The 25,222-nt window shown below is 42.6% G+C and overlaps 1 protein-coding gene across 2 annotated transcripts in view; it reads left to right on the forward strand.

The window, feature by feature from the left end:
* Positions 1-25,222, forward strand: part of LOC126291913 (arylalkylamine N-acetyltransferase 1) — a 381,277-nt gene that overhangs the window by 287,468 nt on the left and 68,587 nt on the right. The window contains exon 1 of one of the 2 annotated variants that reach the window (XM_049985648.1): positions 24,834-25,097. The exons of the other annotated variant lie outside the window; for it this stretch is intronic. The gene's annotated coding sequence lies outside the window, so the exon portion shown is untranslated. Of the gene's footprint in view, positions 1-24,833; positions 25,098-25,222 lie in introns of those variants that run through there. 2 annotated transcript variants of the gene reach the window in all.

Below are 25,222 nucleotides of genomic sequence, written 5' to 3' on the forward strand. Positions count from 1 at the left end.
AGTAGGTGAAACGTCCCCTTAGAAAAATTTATTAATTTCTATGCTGGAAAACCGCTTACGTTATTTGCTGTTCAAACCGCTGAGCAAAACTGAATGTACTCAAACACTACTCTCTTTACTTATTCTGATCATCACTTAACTGACACACAGTATTTTTAGCGCAACGCAATCTGACTTTTAATAAACCCTACAGAAGAGTGGCCCTGACTAACAATAACCTATACCTCTCATGAATCACTTACCTCACAAAAATCTTCGTTCCTCGAACTACTGCAATACAGCGAGAGCCAATACTGCCAGCTAAGTAAAAGATTCTAACTACTGAAGACACTAACTACTGACAGGTATAGTTAGCAAATGAAAGATTTTAATAGAGAACAAACAATGTATTTACGTTAATAGTGTTCAAAAGTCATAATATATATATCAGTTCATGACATCCAGTCTTACAAATTTACTGTCTCTGATGGACACACGTCCAGATCGTCCGCTCTCGAAACTCCGCCATTTCTCTCCCCACATCCACCAATGCTGGCGGCTCATCTCCAACTGCGCAACGCTACGCGCTGCTAACAGCCAACTGCCCAACACTACAATATCAATCTTCCAACAATACAACCCAGCACAGTCAGTGATTTTCATATAGAGCGCTACATGGCGTTACCAACATAAAAACCTAAACAGCCTACTTACATAGGTACTGGGAGATGAGAAGCTTGCACAGGATAGAGTAGGATGGAGAGTTGCATCAACCCAACCTCAGGACTGAAGACCACAACAACAACAACAACAAAGGGGGTAGAGACATGGACCTTTAATAAAAACACGGAGATGAAGCTGGAGGCCATTGAATTGTTGCTTCATGGGCGGATCCTAAGAATACAACGTAGAAGTTTTGAGAAGAATGAACACAACGCCTAACCTAATGAAGATAGAAAAATGCCGAAAATTGCAACATGTAGGACATATCATGCGTAAAACAAGTAGATAAGATTTGCTACAAAAAATCAACAGCAAAAGAGGTTCTGGGAGAAGACGAATATCTTGATTTGGCAACCTTAGATGCAGGAGTAATATGTCTTCGACGGAACTATTCCGTGTTGCTAGCAACTAGAGAAGAATTGCCAACATGGTCGCCAACATCCGAACTGGATAATCACCAACAGAAGAGACGGAAGTATGGTGCTACAATTGCTAGATCACCGGCATTGGCGCAATGACAAAAAGAGAAGACAGTAATCGCGAAGTTCTCTGTAAGCAACTGATATGTGACGAAAAGAAGACGTGGTAAATATTCCCGAATTCGAATCGAGAGCAGATGCCAATATGAGTAACATAGAAGTAAATATCCTCGGAGTAGTGAAGCAACTCAAATCACTTAATAAAGGCAAGTCTTATGGTCCAGACTGTATACCAATTAGGTTTCTTCCGGAGTATGTTGACGCATTAGCTCCATACTTAACAATCATATACAACCGTTCGCTCGACGAAAGATCCGTACCCAAAGACTGGAAAGTTGCACAGGTCACACCAATATCCAAAAAAGGCAGTAGGAGTGATCCACTAAATTACAGGCCCATATCGTTAACGTCAATATGCAGCAGGATTTTAGAACATATATTGTGTTCGAACGTAATGAATACCTCGAAGAAAACTGTCTATTGACACACAGTCAACATGGGTTTAGAAAACATCGTTCCTTTGAAACACAACTATCTCTTTACTCACATTAAGTGCTGAGTGCTATTGACAAGGGATTTCAGATCGATTCCGTATTTCTGGACTTCCGGAAGGCTTTTCACACTGTACCACACAAGCGGCTCGTAGTGAAATTGCGTGCTTATGGAATACCGTCTCAGTTATGTGACTGGATCTGCGATTTCTGTCAGAGAGGTCACACTACGTTGTAATTGACGGAAAGTCATCGAGTAAAACAGAAGTGATTTATGGCGTTCCCCAAGGTAGTGTTATAGGCCCTTTGCTGTTACTTATCTGTATAAACGATGTGGGAGACAATTTGAGCATCCGTCTTCAGTTTTTTGCAGATGACGCGTCATACATGCTGACCTTCTGCACGCCCCATGTTTCCTCTTTTACGGTATTCTGCACTCCAGAATATTCCTAAATAAAATCCACATTCCACAGTGTCGAAAAGTAAAATTGTACACTGCGTTAGTAAAACGCCCTACATTTATCATGTTAACTTTCAACGTGTTACAGCGAGTCTTCTACAGTGCGATGGCGTGGAGTAGTGTAATGAATATCATTTTGATTATAGGGCTACTATGTTTTTTATAAGGCTGTATAGTACCATGTCGTCAAAAAGGAAACATAATTCCCTGTTGACACATTTCACTGAAGACTGTAATCTCTTCCCTCCTTCCTACTTCCATCTACTGTCGACATTAAAGTCTTTTATGAAGATTTAAGAGGAGCGACGACTAGAATAAATTTGCAGAAAACTGTTCAGCAAGTTTCCAAAAAAGTCATTTTGAGCTGTCTCCAGTGCTTCTTGTCTAGGGGTCTGAAACATTGCGTTTCCGATTGGTTTAAATAAATTTGAAGATTGTTGTAGAATTTTTGTTTTCCACTAAATATGTTTTCTTACATTTTAGTCATGATACCGTCTTTTATTTTTCACATTAACAAAGCCGAAATTACATTTTTCGCACAAAAATACCTCCGACCACATGAGAGGCATGCTTACAACTCTAATACTCTGCGGAAATCACAATATTCTAAAGGATTTACAAGTTTCCTTAAAAAATGAATTCCTAGTAGTTTTTGTTTACATTATTAATTTCGATTATTATTTCATTAATGAATCCAGAAGTAAATGTAGGAAACAGTACAGGATTGCGTAATTAATAACAAAAATTGTAACTGTGGCAATAATTCGTAATTTCAAACGTTACTAAAAAAACAAATTTTAACTGTAGTCTACACTCAGAACTAGCACTTACCCATAATAACATCGAAAGTAAAATATTTTGTAAAGTAATGTAATTCCATTTCATAAATTTTAGCTTAAAATGTAACATACTGTGTATAAAATTATATGAAAGTTTTCAGAAAAGCATGCGAGGTACCGGGCTAGCAGTGTACTTAACACTAAATTCTTCTAGAATCTTCATATGTAAATGATGCTCTAAGCCTTCCCCCCCTTATTCTAACTCCGACTTTTGCTGTTGCACATGGATTAAAAAGAAATGCGAACTGACTGTAATCGACCCTGCAAGTGGAGTAGAAAAGAGTTTGGCACCTGCAATAATTTAATTTGATAAATAAGTTAAATAAAAGAAAGCTTCATTAACGTAGTGAGAAATTATAGGGTTGCTCTACAGATTAACAGAATGAAAGTTCCGTCCAAAATAACAGCATGATTCATTATGACTAAACACAAAATAATAAACAAAAACACATGAAACATTTACAGTACATCAAACTGGCTCAAATTGGATACTCAACTATATGCTGTGAAGGTGAAGTTGTCCCTAAACTAGATTGTGACGTTTATGACGAAGTGGTATGTGGAGCCAATTCCTTGCAACTCAAATCTTAACAGAAACACAACCAACCCAACATTAATTGCTGCTACAGTAGTGAGAACTCAGACAATGAACACCCAAGACAGAACAAAGTTAGAAAAGACAAACAGGCGCGCTCTGCTGACCTCTGATTATCACCTACAAAACTGCCTGCTTTGCCAGTGCTGTGGACGTACATTACCAAGCTGTATTCTTAACTGCACGGACACGATCTGGCGTACCGGAGGCGATGGCTGGTTGCTTCGACGTGCTGTCGTGGTGATGATAATGTCGCAAGTATACCTCGAAACAAATTATCCTGGTCTGGTTGTTCCAGACTAAAGACTTCCTAGCAATACAAATGTGCGTATGAGGGAGACGAAGAAGGCTCGCTACACAATCACTGACGGTACAGTGATTGATTTTAACAAGCGAAGTCACACAGTAATTCCGATACAGTCAACTTTATCCACAACAGCTCAAGACAGACAGCATAGGACGCTTGTACGCAGAACGCTCAATTGCCAACTGTACTCGGAAGGTTATGTTGAAGTCGAAACTTCAGCAACTTAGTCAAACAGTTACAATTAAATAAGAGTATGTTAGACAGCCAACGGAAGGCAGGCTGTCCAGAGCAGTGAGAGCTCAGTCTTGTAACCTACCCTGACCGAAAGGCGAGAGCCGACTTCCACAAGAGCACCCGTACAAACCGAACACTGAACATTCCCGCCCCCACAACAGTGGCCGTGATTAAACGTTCCAATCAGCAACTCGAAAAACCGGCGGAGAATTCCACTCTATTGCCGACACACTACTATTCCACCAATGGAGATACTTGCCGCCAATTTCTGCGCCGATTTTGCTACGTCACGGAGTTATCCCCTGAGCCAGCCAATCACAGTTACGATTTTGCAGAAAACGCGGGAATTTGCCCGCCAAGACTGCCTGGGAACACAAGTCATTCCCACGCCTCGCTGGTAGCCCGCCAGAAAGTGTTTTCGCTAAGTTTCTGCGAAGTAACGGAACCTCTAGCCCAGTCGCTCCTTCAGGCCCCTGCGGGCGTGTCGCCCCCGCTCTTATAACAATGTCGGGGTCTGGAAAGCATCCACTCGACTCCCTCACACCCGTCGGCTTAACCCTTCCAAGATCAGCAGAGCCCGCCTGTCACCGGACGACCCGGGTGGCGAGAGACGCTGCATGGGAAGTCCGCGTGTGAAGGAATAGCAACTTTTCACAGCTTGCAATTAGAGAGGAAAATCGAATTACTCAGAGTAAGATAGAATTATGAGGGGGGGGGGGGGGGCTTCTGCCACCTCTCAAGCAATTGTGATAATACTGACATGTCCCAAATTTGTAAAACAGTTCTGGTATCAACAACTACTGTTGAGGAGGATGTCCCGCTACAAGACACGGATAAAAGAAAAGCAAAATGAAAACACTGTTCAAAATTAATAACTACTACAGGAGACTCCAACGGAAATTTAATCGGTTATATGAAAAGAAAACATGCTTTGATCCCAATAACAACTGAAAGACAACTATCGATATGGTGTAATTTAAAATCACTGCAGTCAGCTTGAACGACATCCGTGATGAAGAATATTATTTTGTTAACAGATTCCCAGCAATGAATGAACCAACACATTCCTGGAACGCCGCAGTCCGGAAGGTTGAAGAAACAGTTAGACAGGTTATTAAGACAGTCGCTAAAGGGCATCACGCTCTACGAATAGCGGAAGAAAAAGATTTTCGACAACTAAAAAGATGGTTCAAATGGCTCTGGGCACTATGGGACTCAACATCTTAGGTCATAAGTCCCCTAGAACTTAGAACTACATAAACCTAGCTAACCTAAGGACATCACACACACCCATGCTAGAGGCAGGATTCGAACCTGCGACCGTAGCAGCCCCACGGTTCCGGACTGCAGCGCCAGAACCGCACGTCCACCGCGGCCGGCTTTCGAGAACTGATAGAAGCAATTTCTCATTGCCCAGGCTACAAACTTCCACCAAGAAAAACGTTAACAGAAAATTTAATATCAAGCGTTCACAATGACATAAAGGATGAAGTCAGAAGAAGGTACAAGCTGTATCTATAGAGCCATTGTAGCGCACTTTATAGATGAAGAGATTAAAATTCTATCGACATTACTTGGCTGTATAAATTATAATGAGCAGCAACCAGCCAAAACATATGCAATTCCATGAAAGACGTTACAACAGACTAACATATTTCCCAGAGAGTTGCTGCTATTGTTAGCGATAATGTTGCAAATATCTTATCTGTTCTCAGATTTTCCGAATGGAGGTCAAGCTCATGTTTCGGCCACTCTCTAAATTTTGTTGTACAAGAAGGTTGTGGTGGTTAGTGTTTAACGTCCCGTCGACGACGAGGTCATTAGAGATGGAGCGAAAGCTCAGGTTAGGGAAGGGTTAGGAAAGATATCGGCCGTGCCCTTTCAAAGGAACCATCCCGGCATTCGCCTGAAGCGATTTAGGGAAATCACGGAAAACCTAAATCAGGATGGCTGGAGACGGGATTGAACCGTCGTCCTGCCGAATGCGAGTCCAGTGTGCTAACCACTGCGCCGCCTCGCTCGGTGTTGTACAAGAAGCTGCGAAACAAGTATCTGACCTTTTAGCACAAGTTAGAAATATTATCGAGTTTTTCAATCGTTGCACACAAGGACAAAAAACAGATTGACTGCTCCACAAGAGCAAATGAATTTGCCTGTCCTCAAGATTGGTTAGGACGTCCAGCGCTACAAACACGATCACGGAAAGCTGCGACCGACCGCAGAATTCTACTTTTGACATGCTTCAGCGAGTAGTGCAGGTAAAAGATGGCATGATTGCTACGTTAGCACTTTTACGCTCTAACTTACGAAAGAAAGGGACTGGGAAATAACAGTAGGAGTTCTGAGCTTTCTTAGTCCAGTCTATGAAATTATAGGAGATATAAGTCCCGAAAAACGTTTTTGGAAACTTGCTTAAGTTTTCTGCAAAAACATGCTTCTTAAATAAAAAAATAGTAACCGTGCAAGAGTGTTGGTGAAAGGCATGGAGGACCGTTTTAAAGATATAAAGAATAATTTTCTATAGAGGCTATTCCAACCGAGCTGCAGGGAGCCGGAGCGCACACTGCGGCAGCTCGGAGCCCGCGTGGAGGGGGAAAGCGAACTCACTGCCCCCTGGCCGCGTGCAGCCGCAACTGACGCAATAATCCGTGTTCAATGACAGCTATCACAACCCGCGGTAGCCGTACCTCTAGTGGAGGATTCCTTTCTAACCATTGAGAGGGATGGTCTTCCACAGTGTCTTGTTTGTCATAAAGTATTTAATTCTGTGAAGAGGTACAATATAAAGCGACATTATACACGTCTTCACGCAGCACACTACGATCAGGTAGAAGGCGTTGCACGCAGAGAACTGGTGGCTAGGCTTAAGGACGACATACCAGGAGACGTAAGTTTAAAAACGTTTTGAACATGGCAGCGGATTTAGAGACACAGCTCAGGAAAAAGGCGGAGAGCTTTGTTGCATTTTCGCTAAGCACTTGACGAAAGTTCCGACATATCGGACTGTGCTCAGCTTGCAGTCTTTGTGCGTGGTGTCGACATGGAGCTGCAAGTAACTGAAGAACTCTCGGATGTGGTACCACTCGATTACACCGCAACATGACGTGACGTTCTTGAAGCTGTTTGTGAATCAGTGGACAATATGAATTTGCTGTGGGATAAGCTCCATTCTGTAGCGACAGACGGTGCACCACAAATGATCGGTCGTCACCAAGGGTTTGCTTCTCGTGTGAAAAATAAACTCAGGGACGAATTCGGGAAAGACATTTTGACTCTTCATTGTTTTATTCACCAAGAGGGCACTGTGTGCTGTAACAGTACAACTAGGTGGCGTAATGAAAGATGTCGTGAAGTGTGTCAATTTTGTGCGGCGTCACGGTACGAATCATCGCCAGTTCAAAGGATTTTTGAGAGATATGGAAGCTGAGTATGGTGACGCACCTTACCACAGTACAGTTCGTTGGCTGAGTTGGGGAAAAGTTATTGATGTTTTCTTTGCCATTCGTGAGGAAATATCCCTTTTTATCGAAATGAAAAGGGACTTTTCTAGCTGACATAACTATGCATATGAATAATTTAAATCTGTCATTGCAGGGCAAAGGGCAGCTAATCGTTGACACACACGACCAGATCAAAGCGTTCACGGAAAAGTTACGTTTATTTGAGAGGCAGATGTGTAATGGACATTTAACGTTCTTCAATCGTCTCGCTTTTTTACAACTGCCCAAAGGTACTACTTTCGGAGATGACCAAGCAAAGTTAAAGCAGCTCATCAATTCGTTTGAAACACGATTCCCAGACCTCACTAGTTTGGAAATGGAACATAAGGTGTTTAGCACTCCTTTTTCAGTTTCCCCCGATAACTTGTCACCCTCACTTCAATTGGAGATTACTGATTTGCAAAATTCAACTTTGTTGAAAGAGAGGTACTACAACACGTTGGATTTGTCACGATGGTATCGTTCAATACAGCAAAAAACATTTCCCAAGCTTAACAACAATGCCGCGCAGATCATGTGCAACAGTTTGGATCTATGTACTGTTGCGAGCAGATTTTCTCAGCAATGGAAAGAGTAAAGAGTAAGGAACGATCGTTTCTTCAGGATGCAACAATTCAGGCCATCCTCTGCATTAACGCTGCGAACACTTTGACGCCTGATATTTCCGATCTTGTAATGAAAAGAAAATGTCAAGCTACAGAGGCCCAACAAATTTAGTATGCAATTTCTTGTAAAACAGTTGTTTATTTATTTCCTGAACATCGTATTTCCTGGTGTAGCATGTCACCACGTCGTAGCAGCTAAGCCGGCGAGGTTGTGGATCCTAAAGGCTAGGCGCAAACTGAGACGCGTATAGCGCGTGTGGCGCGACGCAGCGCAGCGCGTGTTTTTGTGACATCACAGCTTCAAATGGGACCCCCGCGCAAATTGCGACGCGACGCGACTGGGACGCGACACGCGCCTGCGCCAGGTCGCGCGGCGTTGTGGTTGAGGCACAGTTTCTCGTGCCTCGCTAGCACCGTGGGAAATTTGAGGGGGGGAGCGGAAAAGTAGGCCGGCCATGTGCTCACAGCGGAACGGCGCATATCAGCAGTGGTAGCATTGCCCATACGATACATTTTGCCTTACTGTGTACTGAATTTTATTGCCTTTGGGTAGGGTTTTGTTTTTCGCCATTTAAACGCTCCATCTTTCTTCTTTAGTACGTTATACTTTTCTGTTATTTATATATCTATAGTTTTGTTTTGTTTTTCTTCCGTCAAGAAAAATGCATACTTCAGCAACTTATGAGCCATTGGCCGCTGGAATTGTATCATATGCCTCCGCGATGTTTTCAGATCGTAAGAAGGGACAGAAGGTAGTGAATAAGGAAGTAAGGAATATTACAAAATCATGTGATTAAGAATCAAGGTAGGGAAGTAAAACAAGGTTATCATCTCGCTGCCTAGTATGCTGGCGTATCTATACGATCTGCTACAAAAATTTCTTCGTTAGTACGTTATACTTTTCTGTTATTTATATATCTATAGTTTTGTTTTGTTTTTCTTCCGTCAAGAAAAATGCATACTTCAGTAACTGATGAGCCATTGCCCGCTGGAATCGTATCATATGCCTCGGCGATGTTTTCAGATCGCAAGAAGGGGCAGAGGGTAGCGAATAAGGAAGCAAGGAATATTATAAAATCATGTGATTAAGAATCAAGGTAGGGAAGTAAAACAAGGTTATCATCTCGCTGCCTAGTATGCTGGCGTATCTGTACGATCTGCTACAAAAATTTCTTCGTTAGCACGTTATACTTTTCTGTTATTTATATATCTATAGTTTTGTTTTGTTTTTCTTCCGTCAAGAAAAATGCATACTTCAGTAACTTATGAGCCATTGGCCGCTGGAATTGTATCATATGCCTCCGCGATATTTTCAGATCGCAAGAAGGGACACAGGGTAGCGAATAAGGAAGCAAGGAACATTATAAAATCATGTCATTAAGAATCAAGGTAGGGAAGTAAAACAAGGTTATCATCTCGCTGCCTAGTATGCTGGCGTATCTGTACGATCTGCTACAAAAATTTAGAAAGGGGTAATCTCCACAGGTGTGATACCTTTGTGCTCCTGGTAAAATGCATCCAAGATCTGAAGTATAAAGTCTCACTTTAATTACTCTGATACGGACGTAATAATGTAATACGACACACTGTACGTGCATGTGAACATCACATTTCCACTGCAAGCTAGAAAGAGTCGAAAAGCAGTCACAAATAACAGTGTTTTAATCGGTTCGCCATTATGAAAAAAAGCATTTCAATTGTTGCATGCACATTATCAGCATTAACAAACTAGTTATACAACAGCCTACACAAATGAAGAAAATGGTCGGTATTATTACGAAAGTAGGAATATCCTAAAAGAATGTTATGATTAGATATATTTAATTTGTTAAAATGTCCTGCTGACAAAGGCAGATCTACTTTCATCACAATGTTTTACGAACTCCAACTCACAAGGCACACATGGCTAGCTTGTGCATTTGTGTTGCGCGCATTATCCTTCGCTGCTGACAATACACTGACCATTGTGTTGTGCGACAGATCAAATGTTCATTTTTCTCAAAAACAGCTATTTTATTCGCGATCACACATTCTCAGTTTGGCAAGCCGTAGGTGAGTAACCAGTATCTGGCATGTGCCTATCAGTCCGCCTGAAGGAACGCTCGTCATTATTTTAATACTGCTTAGATCAAGAGAAGGAATAAAATCCTTAGGTAAGTTTCCATTAGAGTCGCTCAGTGTTAAAAATACGATTGGTTATGTGGCTTCCACCAAAATTCCAACGGAATTGGCAATCTATTTTTGTGTGAGTTGTTAATCTTTGATCATTCGAAGAAGCATCACCGTTTATGAGTAACGGCCACATTTCTCTTGGTGAATGGTTTAATTGTAGTTCCTTTGTCACAGTGTAATTTGCCAAACTCATCTCACAGCAGCTTTGAGACAGAATTCCGAAACTGAGTGTTTCATTAAACAAGTAATTGGCAATCACAGAGCCCAATAGCTTACGAAAAACCTCATAGTGTCGGTTTGCTGTAACATAAAAGAAGAAATTTCACGTTTATTTTACATTAGGAAGCTCTTGTTTCGCTAGCTGTCGATAAAACTTAAAAAATTACAATCACTGGAGTGAAATAAATAAAAAGGGAAGTATAAGTACTGATATATCGCCACAGGTAAGAAAGTTCCGTGTGTTTAAGAATTGACAAAACACTCTCCTCCTTGTGTGCTACCATTAGCCAAAATTTCGTTTCGATGTGTCGAGTGGTTTAGGAGATATGAGAGATGTTGCGAGTATTTCATTCTCGCGGGCTTGAGATCGGAAGTGAGCGCGCTACATGGGATCCATTTTCTCGAGATCGGAGGCAGATAGAGACCTCCTCCCAAATCTAAACAAAAATTCAGCATGTTAGCTAAAATTGATACGCAGCAACATATGGTGTAATACGCACCAAACGAAAAATCATAACGACCCCTAATTTACGTTGCAAACTATTTGAGTTTTGCGTAGTGTCTTACTAAAATGAGTACATCACAGTAAGAATGGTCATTAGCGAGGTGATGGGCACTTCGCCACGAAGCTGACATATAACGCTACAAGTGAGGCAAAAATCAAATATTTTCAGTGAATAGTTTCTGTAATATCGATTGAGACAGATAACAGGTTGCTGGCGCTTCGGTTCAGTCAGCTCAGAGCGTCGCCAGTCGGCGCGTACGAAGTACGGTGTACGCGTCGCAATATGCGCTGCACCCGCGCGAGCCGTGCGGCACGTGCGTGTCGCGCTGTAGTGTCGTGTCACGTGACACGTGCTATACGCTTCTCAATTTGCGCCTAGCCTGACGCAGCTGGCACGTCACAACGCTTGCCCGCCGCCTGCCTCAGCCAAACGTGCCACGTACCGGGTCACAGCGAGCGACGCGGCTCCCTGGCTCACAACGGAGCCGACGAGCTGGAACAGCCTAGAATCTATACGCTGAGTGTATCTTTCTGGACTCCCGATTTAGACAGAGAGGATTTAGAAACCAAGCAGCTTGTGAAGCTGCACTACAACGCCTCAGAAGTAAAATCGTTGCTTGAGACGGAGAATCGAGAAATTTCAGTGACTGATACTACTCTTAGCGACTCGTCGGCGTCTACTTCTAGCAGTAATGAAAATAAGAGGGATTCTATAGGGAACGGGTATGACCACGAAAGTAGAAAAATTACTAAACAACCAACTTGCTGCTGGTATTCACGAACTCAATAAATACCTCAACGAAAAGTATTTAGATCGAAAAAAAAAAGAATGAATTGTGGCACGAACGTCGGCAGTTACAGCCTAATGTTTACGTTCATTGAAACGAGTTCGTAACTATTTTAAAAACATACGGAAATGTGAAATATTCCGTCTCTGACAATTGTAGAATTCTGACTGGGAACAGAAGAAAACAAAATGAATTTACTTCTCATACAAATTATAAAGAAATTAATTCGCTAGTATCTGACAGCGAGTTTAAATGTTGTTCAATGTTCCTGTACGCAACAAACAACTTACCTCGTCTTGCCGCTGCAACTCCGTGATCGGCAAAGTGCTAAATACGTTTCAAAAGCAATACTGCGGTCCATGCAGAGCGCAATGACTGGTCATAATAATTGCAATAACTACTGCAATATTTTTATATACTACAAAAATACATAGGAGGTGTTCGGTCACCTGGCCTTAAACTGTGTAAAAAAGATTAAGAAACCAATAAAGATTATTATTTACTATATTTGCAATATATATTATTTAAACATTGACAAACTTTAAACAGATTTTTGATTAAATGAAACAACAAGTTTACTGTTACCATTCACCGTTTTATTTATTTCCACGACGCGTTTCGAAGGTTTAAACCTCCATCATCGGGTGGATTTACATTAGTTAGTAGTACATATGTGTGTGTCTGTTGTGTTACGATTTTTGGAGCAACTTGTGGCACTGCCTACTGGAGAAACAAGACACTATTACAGAATATGGTTTAGCACTATTTTTGACAAAAAATTAAACTGATATCTAATGGTAAACATTAAATAAGTAAACTACAGTACCTTCAGTGGTCACAGGTTCCATTTGCTGCCGTCACACATCACATGTATACTGCCACATTTGTAAACAAATATGGCGTCAGGAATCAGCTGGGTGCAGGGTTTGTATAGCAGAAGAGAAGACATAATCGCTAAGTGCAAATAATATACATCGTAACAAAATTATTACAGAATAACTGTTTAAAGCATTTGGAGGTGTTTGTTTTGAGGTGTCGAATATACACTCCTGGAAATTGAAATAAGAACGCCGTGAATTCATTGTCCCAGGAAGGGGAAACTTTATTGACACATTCCTGGGGTCAGATACATCACAGGATTACACTGACAGAACCACAGGCACATAGATACAAGCAACAGAGCATGCACAATGTCGGCACTAGTACAGTGTATATCCACCTTTCGCAGCAATGCAGGCTGCTATTCTCCCATGGAGACGGTCGTAGAGATGCTGGATGTAGTCCTGTGGAACGGCTTGCCATGCCATTTCCACCTGGCGCCTCAGTTGGACCAGCGTTCGTGCTGGACATGCAGACCGCGTGAGACGACGCTTCATCCAGTCCCAAACATGCTCAATGGGGGACAGATCCGGAGGTCTTGCTGGCCAGGGTAGTTGACTTACACCTTCTAGAGCACGTTGGGTGGCACGGGATACATGCGGACGTGCATCGTCCTGTTGGAACAGCAAGTTCCCTTGCCGGTCTAGGAATGGTAGAACGATGGGTTCGATGACGGTTTGGATGTACCGTGCACTATTCAGTGTCCCCTCGACGATCACCAGAGGTGTACGGCCAGTGTAGGAGATCGCTCCCCACACCATGATGCCGGGTGTTGGCCCTGTGTGCCTCGGTCGTATGCAGTCCTGATTGTGGCGCTCACCTGCACGGCGCCAAACAAGGCATACGACCATCATTGGCACCAAGGCAGAAGCGACTCTCATCGCTGAAGACGACACGTCTCCATTCGTCCCTCCATTCACGCCTGTCGCGACACCACTGGAGGCGGGCTGCACGATGTTGGGGCGTGAGCGGAAGACGGCCTAACGGTGTGTGGGACCGTAGCCCAGCTTCATGGAGACGGTTGCGAATGGTCCTCGCCGATACCCCAGGAGCAACAGTGTCCCTAATTTGCTGGGAAGTGGCGGTGCGGTCTCCAACGGCACTGCGTAGGATCCTACGGTCTTGGCGTGCATCCGTGCGTCGCTGCGGTCCGGTCCCAGGTCGACGAGCACGTGCACCTTCCGCCGACCACTGGCGACAACATCGATGTACTGTGGAGACCTCACGCCTCACGTGTTGAGCAATTCGGCGGTACGTCCACCCGGCCTTCCGCATGCCCACTATACGCCCTCGCTCAAAGTCCGTCAACTGCACATACGGTTCACGTCCACGCTGTCGCGGCATGCTACCAGTGTTAAAGAGTGCGATGGAGCTCCGTATGCCACGGCAAACTGGCTGACACTGACGGCGGGGGTGCACAAATGCTGCGCAGCTAGCGCCATTCGACGGCCAACACCGCGGTTTCTGGTGTGTCCGCTGTGCCGTGCGTGTGATCATTGCTTGTACAGTCCTCTCGCAGTGTCCGGAGCAATTATGGTGGGTCTGACACACCGTTGTCAATGTGTTCTTTTTTCCATTTCCAGGAGTGTATGTGTGTGTACTACAGGTGGTATATAAATCCAATTTTGACAAATTATAACAGCTAAACATTCGTACTCGTTTATACAACCAGGTGAAATGTTAAAATGGCTTAAAGTTCATACTTGTTAAAAAACAATTAGGTGAAATGTTACAGACTTGAATTCCAATGATCATATTGGCTACAGCAGTAAAATCACACGGAGATGACACTCTTTGAAGAGAGAGAGAGAGAGAGAGAGAGAGAGAGAGAGAGGAACGAAAGAGTGATTATATGAGAGCAAACATTTACATGGCAACGAGTTTTAAGATTACATGTTGTATATATTAGGTGCCTAAAGGCTGGGGTAATACATTGGTTAATGCTATAAAATATGCAGATAGATATACATTTGTGCCAGTAGTTGATGTACATACAGTTTTAAGCTGTTGGAGTGACGAATTATCTGTGAATGAGGTCAATTCTTGTAGTCGTGGCGACTGTCAATATTTATGGTAAATATTAGGATGTGTGCACGTGTGTGTGTGTGCGTGTGTGTGTGTGTGTGTGTGTGTGTGTATTTTTAAGAGTGTAGGCAGTTGCTGAAAACAGAGATTATGCTATTATTGTAAATATTGTCATTTTCGTCATTTAAGAACGATTCTGGTTGTTTCATTTGGTGTTTTAATTTTTCCACAATATACGCGTTTCTGGCCACGACAAAGATAAGGACAAAATTGCTCCAGTGTGCAAGCAAGCAACGACTACGTGCAGCGAAAAGGCAAATCTCCAAAAAATTCTCAATTACTACCAAAGCCTCTTTCGGTGATCGCTGCAGGCCGCGCGGCTTTTCTTCAGCGTAGGCAGCGTCCGACCACTTTCGACTCCGCTCGGCAACTGTTCGCTCTCTACTACTCGCGTTAACAGTAGCTCGCAATCATCATTGGTCAACTTCGCAATGTAATATTAACGTTCAACTGTCAATATGTGTTAAGGTCGGGACACACATGTCCGGACGGCGTCCGTGCCGAGACACGTCCGAGTATCTGCCGTCACCCGGACAACGAAATACATCATTAAAACAAATGTAGTGGGCCCCACTTGACCGGGAAGTGCACGGGGAACGTCAAAGGGCCGAGGCCGGGCCGGGCGGGATTCGCCGTGTTTAATTTTCCACGTGACGGACGCGGCCTGGCGGTAGATTTGTCTCGTGACCTGTGCAACTGCGCAAGACTGTTCTGTGCGCAAAACATGGATGTTCGTAAGTTTCCTGTTCTTTACCATCAAGGAGGTGAAAACTACAGGAATATCGAGTACAAAGACAGAGTTTGGAAGACAATTGCAACAGATCTACAAGCCAAAGGTAAGATAAAAACTATACAAGTTTTAATAGCCGAAAGATATTTATTTACTTCTTATTTTACAAACAGATGTTTGGTTTATGTCATCGTTATGTCGGCAAGGCGACACGTTCTTGGCATTCCACAGTCCCTTGTTGAGAATTCAAGAATGTTTTGAGTTGTTATTCTAGAGCAAATGCATCATCTGTTGATCTCCCACGAATTCGAGGTAGGTTTCGAATATTTGATGGTCTTCAGGATCTCTCAGCAGTTTCCTTTTGATCCATCCTCTGTTCGGACACCCTATAACCTTCCATTTTTCGAATAAAGTTGTACAGTACACACGCAGCCGCCACAATCATTGTAAGGTTATTAGGATCTCCCTGAAGGCTTCTTCTAAATATTCGAAATTTCTGTTGCAATATACCGAATGCATTTTCGGATGTTCTTCTTGCCCGACTCAAACGATAATTAAATGTAGCCTTGACATTTGTTAAGTTCCTGCCAAGATATGGTCGCATCAAGTATGTTTAGAGAGGAAAAGCTTCATCGCCCTACAATTACCATTAGAAGTTCAACATCAGTTCCGGGTAAAGTTTTACTCTTTGGGACGCGTATTGTTTTCCAATGACTTTCCAAGGTTTGAATTTACTAGAATGCCTCCATCAGAGTTTTCTCCGTACGCTCCCACGTCTATTGCAATAAAATTATAACATGAGGCAACCAGAGCAAGAAGCACAATTGAATATGTTTTTTTTGTAATTACAAAAGAGACTTCCTGAGTTGTTTGGAGCCTGTATTGTTACGTGCTTTCCATCTAGAGATCCAATGCAGTTTGGAAACTGACATTTTGTCCAAAACTCCTGAGCTATAGCATTTCATTTTTCTTCATTCGACACAGGCATTTACTAACATATGTATTTATCTTTCAACCACTAAAGTAATTAAATAAAAATTCTGTCCTCAAAACATCTTATTTATTCGTGTTCTGTGTATGTTTCTTTAACCTACCTTAAAAAAACAGCCAGTCGTTCTTTGGGTGAAACTGATATTCTCAGAAAGTGTAGTTTTTTCTCAGTCTTTGTTCTAGCTTCTTTAAAAGTTCACAGAAGGTGTACTGCGTCATCCTAAAATATTCATAAAACTGAGTCTCATGATCTATGAGGTGAGAAAATAATGTTCGAAACTCTCCCTGTACTGGTCTTGTTTTCCAGGCACTGTGGATCCACAATTTTCTTCTTCTTGTTTGCCTTCGTTCTTTTTCTCTTCGTCTAAAGCAGGGGCGGGCAGAAATCCTGCACGTGTGCGGTGCACTTGTACGCATGCAGTTAACAGGCGTTCTGCGTGCACACAGGGGCAAGCTGGCCACCCGCTTATCTCCCCTCCCTACCATCCCTTCTGTCCGCTCCTTCCTCTGTAATGCGTTTTGTTTCCTGGCCTGCTTTATTGAATGATGGAACAAGGTTAGTAGGAGTGGTTGAAAGAAATCATGATTTGAAAGAGTACCTATTACCTATGTTACGTTTTATTTAATTATCACAGATGGAGTTTACAATACGTTTAATATCTGGAACAAAATTTCTACGTACAGACCAGCGCAAACAGTTACGTAAATTTTCATCACTTATGTTTGCTCTTAACCGAGGCTTATTAATTCAGCAAATGGTTTTCCAGCTCTCGCAATATTAAGCGCAATTTTATAACTTGCACGTACCGCTGCGCTATTATTGTTATAGTTCTGCAAAATTGAAAACAGTGCTCCATAAAATGTTAAATCAGTTAGATGAGAGACATGACGAAAGAAAGTCGCAGATCTCTCGTGACCACAGCAACTACGACAGATTCATCAAATATCGTCAGGTCGCTCTTCTTAAGCTGGGTCAGTTTCCCCATCCTCTCAGAATCCGACAATAAATTGTACTCGTCCTTGTGAAATTTATTATAATGGGCTTCAATACTAAACTTCCGCTGATCAGCGAAAATACTGCCACATATTAAAAATTTCGAATTTTCACGTTTTTGCACAAAGAAAAACTGATTCTCCCATTACTTTTTAAAAGATAGCAAATCTCCTCTTGTCCGTTTCCTTGTTTCGCTCTGCATTTTCCGGTTCTTGAAATACAACATTCACTACGTAGTGGTCACTTCGTATCAGCGTCGGAGACTTAGCCTGGCACTACACTGCCGCAACCAGCCGGCTGTCGCCACTGCCCCATTCGACGACTGCACACGAGCAGCACACGTGCAGCGCTGTGCGCTCATGAGCCACGTGCAACGTTTGCCCGCCCCTGGTCTAAAGTAAGTGCTATAAGGCCTAATTTACTATTACGAAAAGTAGTGAACATGTTTTACAGCTTTCACAAACAGAAACACAGAGCACCGCGTCCGAGCCACTACAAGCAACAAGAAAGACACGGACGTGCCCCGGTCATGTGTAGGCCCTGCAGGAACGGACCTGAGCACGGAAGTCACTCGTTCGACGCTCGGCCCTCACAGGGACCGGAAGTGTGTGTGCGTGTGTCCCGACCTTTACAGAGAGTGCCGTCAGTACTCGGTGAACACGTCTTTTCGTCGACGCGGTGAATCCTTAATGAATGAAGGACACAGTTATCAACGAACGCAGTTTCAAAACTAACATTTCTACATAATACTACGTAAATTTTTGTGATATATCTAAGTTGATAATTAAAAGACTGATTAATATGGTAACGAAAAGCACCAAAAAATGCTTCAGAATTGGATCCACTCAAGGGTCATGTTTATTTTTTCTATGAATAATTGTCAACTAACAAATTACTAGTGTGTTCCTTTTGTTAATAATATAGGTATTATTGTTGACGGCGTATATTACTTGTTGTTGTTGTTGTTGTTGTTGTGGTCTTCAGTCCTGAGACAGGTTTGATGCACGTCTCCATGCTACTCTATCCTGTGCAAGCTTCTTCAGCTCCCAGTACCTACTGCAGCCTACATCCTTCTGAATCTGCTTAGTGTATTCACCTCTTGGTCTCCCTCTACGTCTTTTACCCTCCACGCTGCCCTCCAGTACTAAATTTGTTATCCCTTGATGCCTCAGAACATGTCCTACCAACCGATCCCTTCTTCTAGTCAAGATGTGCCTACCAACCGATCCCTTCTTCTAGTCAAGATGTGCCACAAACTCCAATTCTATTCAATACCTCCTCATTAGTTATGTGATCTACCCAACTAGTCTTCAGGATTCTTCTGTAGCACCACGTTTCGAAAGCTTTTATTCTCTTCTTGTCTAAACTATTCATCGTCCATGTTTCACTTCCATACATGGCGACACTCCATACACATACTTTCAGAAACGACTTCATGACACGTAAATCAATACTCGATGTTAACAAATTTCTCGTCATCAGAAACGCTTTCCTTGCCATTGCCAGTCTACATTTTATATCCTCTCTACTTCAACCATCATCAGTTATTTTGCTCCACAAGTAACAAAACTCCTTTACTACTTTAAGTGTCTCATTTCCTAAGCTAATCCCCTCAGCATCACCCGATTTAATTTGACTACTTTCCATTATCCTCGTTTTGCTTTTGTTGATATTCATCTTATATCATGCTTTTATGACACTGTCCATTCCGTTCAACTTCTCTTCCAAGTCCTTTACTGCCTCTGACAGAATTACAATGTCATCGGCGAACCTCAAAGTTTTTATTTCTTCTCCATGGATTTTAATACCTATTCCGAACTTATCTTTTGTTTCCTTTTCTGCTTGCTCAATATACAGATTGAATAGCATCGGGGAGAGGCTACAACCCTGTCTCACTCCCTTCCCAACCACTGCTTCCCTTTCATGTCCCTCGACTCTTGTAACTGCCATAGCATTTCCCTCCCTGTACTTTACCCCTGCCACCTTTAGAATTTGAAAGAGAATATTCCAGCCCACATTGTCAAAAGCTTTCTCAAAGTGTAAAAATGCTAGAAACGTAGGTGTGCCTTTCCTTAATCTTTCTTCTAAGATAAGTCGTAGGGTCAGTATTGCCTCACGTGTTCCAACATTTCTATGGAATCTAAACTGATCTTCCTCGACGTCGGCTTCTACCAGTTTTTCGATTCGTCTGTAAAGAACTCGAGTTAGTATTTTGCAGCTGTGACTTATTAAACTGATAGTTCGGTAATTTTCACGTCTGTCAATACAAGCTTTCTTTGGGATTGGAATTATTATATTCTTCTTGAAGTCTGAGGAAATTTCACCTGTCTCATACATTTTGCTCACCAGATGGTAGAGTTTTGTCAGGACTGCCTCTCCCAAGGCTGTCAGTAGTTCTAATGAAATGTTCTCTACTCGCAGGGCCTTGTTTCGACTTAGGTCTTTCAGTGCTGTTTATTAGTTAACATGTACCTAATAGTAGAAATATTTTTGTTGATCATTTTCAAAACTTTATAAAAAGTAAAGTCAGTTATTTATAAACAGTTTTTGATGTTGCTGAGCAACAGACATATGATGTCTTTTTAAAGTAACACACTGCCGCTTGACTGTTTTATTGTCTATATAAGTACAACCCAGGTTTCGGCCTTTTATGCCATTTTCAACTGTTTGACACAATTGTAGGAAATTTAACAAATTTTCAAGCTCAAAGTTGGCTATGAATTAAGAAAAATATTAAGAAACATATTTTTTTAAGTTTATGGCCAATTTATTTAAGTGCAACACTTGTGTTGTCAAGCTCAAAGTCACCCATAAATTAAGAAAAAGATTTTCTTAATTTATGGCCAACTTTGAGCTTGACAATATGTTAAGCGTCCAGCAGTATACTTTAAAGACATAAAGCGAAATTCTTGAAAATGGCAAAATGACCGAAACCCAGGCTGTACTTAAATAAACAATAAAACGGTCAAATGGCGATGTGTTCGTTTAAGAATCAATTATTTATCAAATAAATTTTTCATTCACCAAGATAAACGCATTAAAGTATTTTGTAAGTAATAGTTCTTCAATGAGCTAGTAATAAATCAGCAAATAAATAATGAAATCCATTTAAAAATTAAAATATCACGAGTACACTGTATGTAAAGTAGCTGAATATCACGTTTTACACATTTGTGTAAATAACTGGTATATTTGCTCATTTCATGTCTAATTGTTCAAAAAACGGGTAATAACAACAGGATTGGCAACAGTGGTCATTATAAGAAAAAAAACGACAATAGTAATAAGAGAGCACGTGCATTAGCGGTAGCAAAGCGCACTAACTATCTGTCTTTCTGAAATTCGAGATGGGAACAGACGAACTGAAAGGTCGACTTAGTTCGGGACGAAGCGGCGAACTTAACTAAACACTCCCAGTCGCGAACTTTTATGCGCAATACTAAAATGCGTGTATTGAAGTCCTGGATTTTTTCAGCTTCATATCATATGCATTAGCGTAATGGTTGATAATGCCCCTACGCCACTTATGCTGTTTCCAAGTATTTCGTTTCATTAAAAGGCGGCGACAGTTTTATCTAGCTAGAGTCGGAGGCTGCACACGTTGCACTATCTGCATCTACATCTACATTACATACTCACACATACTTCTCAAGCCACCGTACGGTGCGTGGTGGAGGGTACCCTCTACAAGCCCATAAAAATTATTATCTCTTCGTCATTTATGATTATAAGGGAGTCGACACCGCAGCTGTTTTTCACGCGCTACCGTTCGTAATGGTACTTGAATTACGTAACCATTACGGCACCTCACCTCAACCTCTCGATACCAGCAATATTCTACTGTTTTTCTGTAAAATGGTTAACACATTTCTGTGACAACATTCAGATTTGATTTCATTAATGTAGAAGCACTTCGATACATCGATATGTATATATTCCAATGATATTACTCTTATGTGTATTCTTTCTTTTGTCACTATGATCTTTGACGTACTTGTAACTCTGATTTCTGGGCGCGTACGTTGTTATTAGAGAGTCAAGCTTTGGTTGTCGTGTTAAAAAGATGCAAATTGTGGTCAGTTTATGAAATGTGAACTTTAACAGTGAGGAAGATATTTTCAAGTATGTTTTATATTGTGAAGCGATGTTTTGGAACGAGTTACGTGATACTGCAACAAAAGTAATAAAAAAGAAGTGTAACTTAAATTCGGAGTGCTGATTACTTTTTTTACGTCACCATTGTCCTAACTTGCAAAAGTTTAATCAAGAATAGTTTATGAAATACATCTATAAAAGTTTTGAATGTCGCTGAATAACACCTAGGCCTCTTTTCATCCGAGCTCGGAATCATCACTACGTAGATTTTCGACGATTGATCCACGAGTTCACATCGAGACCAGCATGGGAAACACGAGAAGATGAGTGCCTCGTTTATTCATTATTTCAAGACATAACTTTATTAACTGTGCTCTAATGACACCTGCCACATAATGTAACTTTGTCGTTGCCCGAAAATGCAATATTTAGCAGCGTGAGCAACACTACAATCCTAATTAATTTTTGGCTTTGTTGTGGTAGGGCTGTTAGACTGTATGTCCCTTGATCCTAACCTTAGAGTCACAGCGCAAGATTTTTTTATTTATGTACACCCGTGTCGGTGTAAATATCGCTTTGTGTTAATTTTGTGTTAAGTGACGCAGCAAAGAAGGTTGCGTTTTATACGCGACACATGTATTTTTTTTTTTTTTTAAATGTTGCCGAGAGTATATCACGAGCCCGCTGAAAAATTCAGTTTTATGATCCCATAAAAATTAGGGTAGGTAGATGATCTAAACATCATTAGCGATAGGAAAGAATCTGTAACAGTAAATGCGAATGCGTTAATCAAGGCTAGTGAAGATGTAGGTCTAAGGATAAGTGAAGACAAAACGAAATACATGGAAGTTTCATACCTGGTTACAACTAGAATGCCAACAGCAGTAGATCAGGAAATGTTAAGAGTTGGAGACATGCAGTTTGGAAAAATGAACACATTTAAGTATCTAGGTGTGGACATCACTTCGAGAAATGAGATTGAATCCGAACTGAAGAAGAGATTACGGGCGGGAAATGCGTGCTACTTCTCATTGAATAGATTACTTTCAACACGGATATTGTCTAGGAATTTAAAGATTAGAGTACACAAAACTATTATTCTACCAGTTATGCTGTATGTGTGTGAGAGTTGGTCTCTCACTGTTCAAAATGGAAAGCTATTCGAGTATTTGAAAACAGCCGGCTGGGGTGGCCGAGCGGTTCTAGGCGCTCCAGTCTGGAACCGAGCGGCCGCTAAGGGCGCAGGTTCGAATCCTGCCTCGGGCATGGGTGTGTGTGATGTCCTTAGGTTACTTAGGTTTAAGTTGTTCTAAGCTCTATGGGACTGATGACCTCAGAAGTTAAGTCCCATAGTGCTCAGAGCCATTTGAACCATTATTTTTTTTAACAAAATATTGAGGAAAATTTTCGGAGCAATAAGGGATGACATTGGCGGAGAGTGGCGAAAACTGCACAACGAAGAGGTTCACGAACTCTATTCAAGCCCTGACATAATCAGTATTATTAAATGACGTAGGCTGCGATGGGCGGGTGACGTAGCTCGAATGGATGAGGGCAGGCCAGCGCACAGAGTACTGGTAGGGCACCTAGAGGGAAAACGTCCTGTGGGGAGACCGAGGCGTAGATGGGAGGACAATGTGAAGGCTGATTTGAGGAGCCTAGGTATTGCAGGTGAATGGGAGGAAATAGCCCAAGACAGGGGCAGATGGCGAAAATACGTTGCTGCGATAATGGACTCTCGAGTCCGGTATGACCAGTGAGTGAGTGAGTTAGTTATAAAAATTATCTCTTCGTCATTTATAAGGGGGTGGACACCGCAGCTGTTTCTCACGCGCTACCGTTGCACACAACACAGACGAATAAAAATTTAGAATGTTAATAACTTTTGTTTCACGTTTTTAGCTGCCGAGCTATGAAACCATTTAATATGTTGTTTTAATTAGTCTATAGAATTTGTTATGTGAAATTTCAAAAAGTCATCGAAGAAGCTGTTGTATTGCGTTCTGTCGGTGGACCAACGTGGTATTAAGCAGGTGGATATGACGGCTTGACTCATGAGACTGTCTGCGCATCTTCGTCTTTTTAAACCTTATATCCTTCAGATTCGGCACAGCCTTTCGTCCGAACGCTCATCATTAATATGGCCCCCGCAGCTAACAACAGTTTTTGGTACACGATAGAGGCATCTGCGGAGATCTACATAGAGTTACAAACGTTTCTTTGCGTGAGAATGAATGGGCAGAAGCTCGGACTGAATAGCGGAAATTTCTCGTGACCTCGTTGACTGAGCAGTCCCCACACCAGCAATGCTATTTTAGGCTGCAGGCCACCAGCGGCGCCACTAGAATTTGAAATAAAAAATACTGCAGCGCGCGCCTTTGCATTCCTGGATGCGTTTTATACGCGACGCGTGTATTATTAATTTTTTTTTAAAAAAAAGGTTGCTGAGTTTATATTACGAGCCCGCTGAAAAATTCAGTTTTACGAGCCCATAAAAAATTATTAACTCTTCGTCATTTATGATTATAAGTGGGTGGACACCGCAGCTGTTTCTCATGCGCTGCCGTTGCACACAATTTGAGCCTCTTTAAGAGGAATAAAAATTTAGAATGTTAATTACTTTTTTTCGCTTAGAAAAGCTTAACAGTTTTTACATAAAAAGAAACTCGGAGGCATTTTTCCATAGCGTCATCGTACTTGCCCGTCTCATTCCTGTAGTGAATGTCGATGTTAGGCTAATCCCTGCTCTGACAGTTACCGAGCTTTGACTAACGCTGCAGGGCGCTCGAGAGCGCGCAACTGAATTACGATCTGTGCGAGCTAATAGTTGTCGACGTCGAGTCGTTTTGCAGTGATTCGATTAGAGCAGATTCCAGTCCGTCCGGTGACGTCTCTCTCCACCTGTCCGGAGCCCGAGGTACTGCGCCTCTATTGGTCGCCGGGGAAAGGTAGCCACGCCCCTTCGCGACGGCGCATGACCGGTGGACACCCACTGCGGCCGCGCCTCGTGGGCGGAGCTGCCGGCGCCCGCGCGCCATTGGCCGCGCGCCTTGTAGGTCACGATGCCCCGCCCATCACGTTTCCCGGAATCGCGCGCGCGTGGGCGACGGGGGCGCCTCTCCCAGGGTATATAGGGCGGCGCGCGGAGCCGCATCTCCGCAGACGGCGGCGGCGGGATCCTGGGGGCGGACAGCAGCGGCCACCACCGGCCAGCGGCGCCGGGGACCTCCCCGGCGCGGGGCCGGGGATGACCCGTGGCGGGACGGGGGAAGTCCCGCGGCGGCGCGGGGAATTCCCCGGTGGCGCGGGGAAGTCCCCGGCGGCGCGCGGCAATTCAGTCCCGCTGGCTTCCCTGCTAGGGACCAGAACAGCGCCGACGTCGACGCCTCGGCGCGTCACCGCAGGCGACCATCCCCATGGCGGCACACGTAAGTAGTCAGACGTTGTTGGACGCAGCATGCCTCCGAAACTCCAACACACATAATTCAGACGTTAGTGAGAGTTATAAGCATAATGGAAATGTGAAGTTACGTGTATGCTTTTCATTGCCTGT

This window comes from Schistocerca gregaria, chromosome 9, assembly GCF_023897955.1.
Source record: "Schistocerca gregaria isolate iqSchGreg1 chromosome 9, iqSchGreg1.2, whole genome shotgun sequence".
Classification (NCBI taxonomy): domain Eukaryota; kingdom Metazoa; phylum Arthropoda; class Insecta; order Orthoptera; family Acrididae; genus Schistocerca; species Schistocerca gregaria.